We start from the raw sequence: 6,817 nt of genomic DNA on the forward strand, positions 1-6,817 counted from the left end.
GGCTTCAATAGGTCCTGTTGACTTTGTTATCTGGGAGAAGAATGTTGCCTAAGTAGATAAGACTTCTTCATTTAAAAGTGTCTTTGGGGGGCACCTGGATGGCTCAGTGGGTTAAGGCCGCTGCCTTCGGCTCGGGTCATGATCTCAGGGTCTGGGGATCGAGCCCCACGTCGGGCTCTCTGCTCGGCGGGGAGCCTGCTTCCTCCTCTCTCTCTGCCTGCCTCTCTGCCTACTTGTGATCACTCTCTGTCAAATAGATAAATAAAATCTTTTTTAAAAAAAGTGTCTTTGGCAAAACTTAGTTCAAGAGGAAAATCTTTTCCTCATTTATGTGGACTGGTAAGACATATGTTTTTCTGTTAGGAATAACTTAGGTTTAGTCACTACCAGGAATTATAACCCAAGTTATCATCAAGCAGGGTTAGAGCTCTTTATCTGATCAATTGGAGTCGTCCCAATATTTCCTGGGCATTTACTCTCCTTGGAATACTTTGGGCATTAAGGAAGGAATTAGAAACCCCAGCCAATGTTTTGATTGGTTGTATTAGCAGCCGGGGCTTTAATGGGTCATATAGATGAGTTTTTCTTGTTTCAACAACAAAAATATCAAATTATGATGATGCTAAATCTCAGGGTCTGCACCCCTCAAACAGGGCCATGCTCACAAATGGGATCTCAGGTATAAGGACAGGAAAAGCCCTTGAGGGGTAAGGCAAGGACTCATAATTGAAATTGGCTTATAATTGGCCTGACTGCTGAGGTACCATCAAGTGAATTTATATGACCAAATAGTGAGAACTCAATCACAGAGCTCTTTTTTAAAAATTTTTATTTATTTTTTTAAATTTCTTTTCAGTGTTCCATATGCACCACACCCAGTGGTTCATGCAATCCGTGCCCTCCATAATACCCACCACCAGGCTCACCCAACCTCCCACCCTTCTCCCCTCCAAAACCCTCAGTTTGTTTCTCAGAGTCCACAGTCTCTCATGCTGCGTCTCTCCCTCCACAAAGCTCTTAAGAAAAAGTTCTTTAAAAGGATTCCCTGCTTTGTGTTAAGGTTCACTGGGGGGCAGGGGGTGGCGCACAAAAGGACTGGCATTCCAGCATTCTGAACCTGCTCTTTGGTTACCATTGGTGGCCTTGGGTGTCTCTGAGACACATAAAAGGATAGAGACCAGCTCTGGGGGGGGGGTGTGTCACACCCCAGGGAAGCCGCATCCATAAATAGCACATGCCTCCCACTGAGAGAACCTAGCTGTTTCATTCGCATTCTTAGCCTTCTAAAGAGATATTAAAGTTTGGGGCGCCTGGGTGGCTCAGTGGGTTAAAGCCTCTGCCTTCGGCTCGGGTCATGATCCCAGGGTCCTAGGATCGAGCCCCGCATCGGGCTCTCTGCTCTGCGGGGAGCCTGCTTCCTTCTCTCTCTCTCTGCCTGCCTCTCTGCCTACTTGTGATCTCTGTCTGTCAAATAAATAAATAAAATCTTTAAAAAAAAAAAGAGAGAGATATTAAAGTTTAATCTCACGCCAAGCCCCTGGGTCGGAATCCTGAGGAGACAAGGAGGTAAGAGTGACTATTCCCACTGGTCTGATCCCTCCTCAACCCAAGACGTTAGGCCAGTCTTTCACCTTGGGTAGGCAAACCAGGGGATGCCTTGGTTCACAGGGGAGAGCTAATATGTAGGGACACCTTCATAGTCACCTCTCTATAACAGGTACGGGGGACACCTACCGGGATCACAAGATGGGAAGCCATTCTACACAGGGATTCCTCTTTATTGGGTAGGGCAAAATTGGGTAATTTCCCCTTGTAAAATTTTCTAGTGTTTTCCAGGGATTAAATACCATGGGTTCTTCAAGGCAAGGTAAAATAAAGTGTGACCTCCATGGTAAGGCATGGTCTCTTCTTGAATTCCCAAAGACTCTCCATTGGGGTGTCTTTTAATCCGCTGGAAACAATTTGGACTGCAAACTTTAGGATAGGACCAAGCTCCTATAACACTCACTGCATGGCCTGGGATCTATCAGATCTGTTCTGTAGGAAAACAGGGTCACTAGACGGAGGTAACCTAAGTCCACCCAGGCTTTCAGGGCTCTAAATCAGGACCCAGACCCAGGGGCCTCTTGCAGAACATGTTTGGTCATAACCAGACCAGTAAACTCCCTCCTGATGTATTGGATGATAATTACCTAAACAGGCCTTCTCTGAATAAACCCAGGTTGCTGGAGGAAACACAGGCTCTCCTTGGCAAAGGGGATGCCGACACTCTCTCACTGATCCTCCTAATACATGTGGGGGCTTTTCCCTCATCATTTTCCAGGTTAATGGCTATAATTAGAGCCAACTGTGGTTAGTCTACCTCAGGATGGGGAATTTAAGGAATATTCCCGAGCAGTCATTTAAACTCTCTTTGTTTCAGGGAAGTTCCCTGTCTTCTCTGGCCTGACATGGACTGCCTAATCCCACTTGTTGGTGAAAAAAACATGGCTTTTTCTCATCTGCCCAAGTGGATGAGATTTAGAACCGGGAACACTTTTTCTCTGCCTTCTGGCTGCATTTTGCCTTCTCTGTCTCCCCCACCCCCTCCTGTTTCCGTGCCACCTTGGTTAAGGCCTGCATACACCACCCACCTCGGATTTCCCCACCAGTGTATCAGATAAAAATTGACAATGGGGAAAAAACTGACTTTTAAAAGTGGATCCAGGTGAAACATATTCAGTATTTAAATTAGTTTAAGTTTGTTGGTTTAATTACGATAGACTTGTCTTTAAAATTATCAGCATTAAATATAAAATTTTTATTCTATCAAGGTTTGCAAAAAGTCAAGCAATATCTGTTGCAATGTGTTAGCAAAAATATGACTTAAAATAATGGTTAATTGGCTGTCTCAAAGTTCATGGTTAATTGTTAAGATAGCTTTCAAAGTCTTTAGTAACCTGAAACCTAAAAGTTCTGTTTGGATGATAAGTGGGATTAAAGTCACTGGACATCTAGGTCTTTTCCAAATAGGATAAAGTGCTAAAGTATTGACTGTTGAATATAGGTTTGTGCTTTTGACTTCTTTTTGCAGAGAAACTAAGGATATTTGAGTCTGTTGGTAAACATGCTTTCTACTTAACTGAATAAACTTGCCATCTAAAAATTCTGGTGTAATGCTCTGGTTTCTTTTCAGATTGCATAAATCTTTTGCCTTTTAAAAATTCTGGCGTGGGGCGCCTGGGTGGCTCAGTGGGTTAAAGCCTCTGCCTTCAGCTCAGGTCAAGATCCCAGGTTCCTGGAATCGAGCCCCACATAGGGCTCTGCTCCGCGGGGAGCCTGCTTTCTCCTCTCTCTCTCTGCCTGCCTCTGCCTACTTGTGATATCTGTCTGTCAAATAAATAAATAAAATTTTTTTTTTAATTGTGGCGTAACAGTTCACGATTGGTTACTACTTAGCCTTCTTCACTGAAGACTAAATTTTCGAAGAGTTAAAATTCTGGTAGATGAAATTAATACTGATGGAAATAAGCAACACTATAAGATCTAAGATCTTGTAAGACGTTGTAAGAAGATCTAAGGAGTGGGAATGACTTTTTGTTAAAGGTAAAAGGAAGTAACTTTGTCCTAAATAAGACTAACTGCTTGGAGAGACATGGCTTGGGACAAATCTTAATGTAAACAAAGTTATAGAAGGTTTGTTTTAGGGAAATTTTTGGAAAGGAATTTTACATGTGGTCAGGACAGACTAAGATTAGAATGAAGGGATTTTAAAAGTACACGGATATAAGATTGAAAGTCTGCTTTCTCTCAGTCAAAAAGACAAAGTTTTCTTTTTTTTTTTTTAATTTATTTGACAGAGATCACAAGTAGGCAGAGAGGCAGGCAGAGAGAGAGGAAGGAAAGCAGGCTCCCTGCTGAGCAGATCACCTGATGTGGGGCTCGATCCCAGGACCCTGGGATCATGACGTGAGCTGAAAGCACAGGCTTTAACCCACTGAGCCACCCAGGTGCCCCAAAAGACAAAGTTTTCTTAAATGGTTGGTCTGTTTGGTCTGCTCTTGATAAGAAAATGCAAACACTTGTTTTCTCTTTGCCCAAAAAACCCATTTTCTATGTTTTGCCTTCATCAGGTGTTTAATGATCCTAATCCTATTTAGGCATGTGCTTTAAAACATTCTTTTTTTTAAATTTTTATTGTGTTATGTTAGTCACCATAAAATACATCATTAGTTTTTGATGCAGTGTTCCAAGATTCATTCTTTATGTGTAACACCCAGTGCTCCTTACAATGCTTTCTAAGGTTTTCTTTAAATTATTATTATTTTATTATTTTTTATTAACATATCATGTATTATTTGTTTCAGGGGTACAGGTCTGTGATTCATCAGTGTTACACAATTCACAATGCTCAGCATAGCACAACCCTCCCCAATGTCCATCACCCAGCCACCCCTAAGGTTTTCACAGACTTCCCAAGATTTGAATTATAAACGAAGTCTCTTTGACTCACTAGGACTTTTATTTCCTATGGTGACTTACTTGGAAAGCACTGTCAAATAATGATAAGCCTTGGGTTATGTTTGGGTAAATGCTATTACATTTCTAGGTATACAATTCCTAAAGTTTTAGTATGTTTTAATATAAGGTCATCACTTGATATTTTGATTATTCAAGTGTTATGTGTCACAGAAATAACCAGATTTCCTTGCCAGCTATATTGTAACCTCTCATCAGATCGTTGGTCATGTCCATTTTTATGTCTTTTGTCATTTCTTTTTTTTTTTAATTTTTTATTTTTTGTAAACATATATTTTTATCCCCAGGGGTACAGGTCTATGAATCACCAGGTTTACACACTTCACAGCACTCACCAAAGCACACAACCTCCCCAATGTCCATAATCCCACCCCCTTCTCCCAACCCCCCTCCCCCCAGCAACCCTCAGTTTGTGAGATTAAGAGTCACTTATGGTTTGTCTCCCTCCCAATCCCATCTAGTTTCATTGATTCTTCTTCTACCCACTTAAGCCCCCATGTTGCATCACCACTTCCTCATATCAGGGAGATCATATGATAGTTGTCTTTCTCTGCTTGACTTATTTCGCTAAGCATGATACGCTCTAGTTCCATCCATGCTGTCGCAAATGGCAAGATTTCATTTCTTTTGATGGCTGCATAGTATTCCATTGTGTATATATACCACATCTTCTTGATCCATTCATCTGTTGATGGACATCTAGGTTCTTTCCATAGTTTGGCTAGTGTGGACATTGCTGCTATAAACATTTGGGTGCATGTGCCCCTTTGGATCACTACGGTTGTATCTTTAGGGTAAATATCCAATAGTGCAATTGCTGGGTCATAGGGCAGTTCTATTTTCAACATTTTGAGGAACCTCCATGCTGTTTTCCAGAGTGCTTTGGTGAGTGCTGTGAAGTGTGTAAACCTGGTGATTCACAGACCTGTACCCCTGGGGACAAAAACTCATTAACTAAGATTAGAATGAAGGGATTTTAAAAGTACACGGATATAAGATTGAAAGTCTGCTTTCTCTCAGTCAAAAAGACAAAGTTTTCTTTTTTTTTTTTAATTTATTTGACAGAGATCACAAGTAGGCAGAGAGGCAGGCAGAGAGAGAGGAAGGAAAGCAGGCTCCCTGCTGAGCAGAGAGCCTGATGTGGGGCTCGATCCCAGGACCCTGGGATCATGAGCCGAAAGCACAGGCTTTAACCCACAGTTGGTTCATCACTCAGAAACCTGAAATTTATACTGTCCTTTCAACCTCCTCATTCCTTCCCCACACAAGCGAATAACCAAGTCCTATTAATGCTACATGCCAAACAGCTCTTAGATCTACTTACTTTTATCCACAGTCTCACTACCCTTGCCCAGGACACTGTATTTTCTCATCTGTGTTAATACAACAGCCTAAGGGATTCTCTTGACCCCAGTACTGTTCACTTCCAATTCTCCACACAATAGTTAGAGTGGCCTCTAAGGATATAGAGCTAAGCATACCCTTCTTGTGCTTAATGCTCATCATTGGTTCCCTTCTGTCTAAAAAATAAAGCCCATTTTTAAAATGTGGGTTATAACCAAAAAGAGGAAACCAACTAAAAACCAGACTCTTAACTATAGATAACTGGTGGTTATCAGAAGGGATGGGTGAAATAGGCAAAGGGGGTTAAGTGAACACTAACCTTTGGAGCACAGAGTAATATATAGAATTGTTAAATCACTATATTATACACCTGAAACTAAGTTAACATTGTACATTAACTATACTGGAATTAAAATTTTTAAAAGGGCCTAAAAAATAAATAAATTTAGGTTATAAAGTTCTCATCAGAGCCACCTGGGTGACTCAGTCAGTTAAGCATCCTACTCTTGATTTCAGCTCGGGTCATGATCTCTGGCTCTGGACTCAGCATGGAGTCTACTTGTCCCTCTCCCAAAACTCCTCCCCTCACTTATGCTCTTTCTCTTTCTCTCTCAAATAAATAAATAAATCTTTAAAAAATAAAGTTCTTTTAATCTAACATCTAAACTGAAGTTGCTGCCATCCTGAACTATTTGCCATATTCCAAATATTCCATGTGCTTGGGCCTTCATATATGAAACGGTCCTCCCACCACACACTGACTGCATGGGAAACACCTGTTGGTCCTTCTTACCTTCCATTTTATGCCTCTTCCTGAAGTCTGGCTAAGTGACCCCTGCTAAATGCTCCCATAGAACTTGGTACGCCTTCTCTCAGAGCCTTGTCATTACTTCTTTACCTGGCTTCTTCTCTAGCAGGTTTGTGAGCTCAATGAAGGAAAGGCTAGCTTTATCTT

This window comes from Mustela putorius, unplaced genomic scaffold, assembly GCF_011764305.1.
Source record: "Mustela putorius furo isolate JIRA1106 unplaced genomic scaffold, ASM1176430v1.1 tig00003899_pilon_pilon_pilon, whole genome shotgun sequence".
Lineage (NCBI taxonomy): Eukaryota > Metazoa > Chordata > Mammalia > Carnivora > Mustelidae > Mustela > Mustela putorius.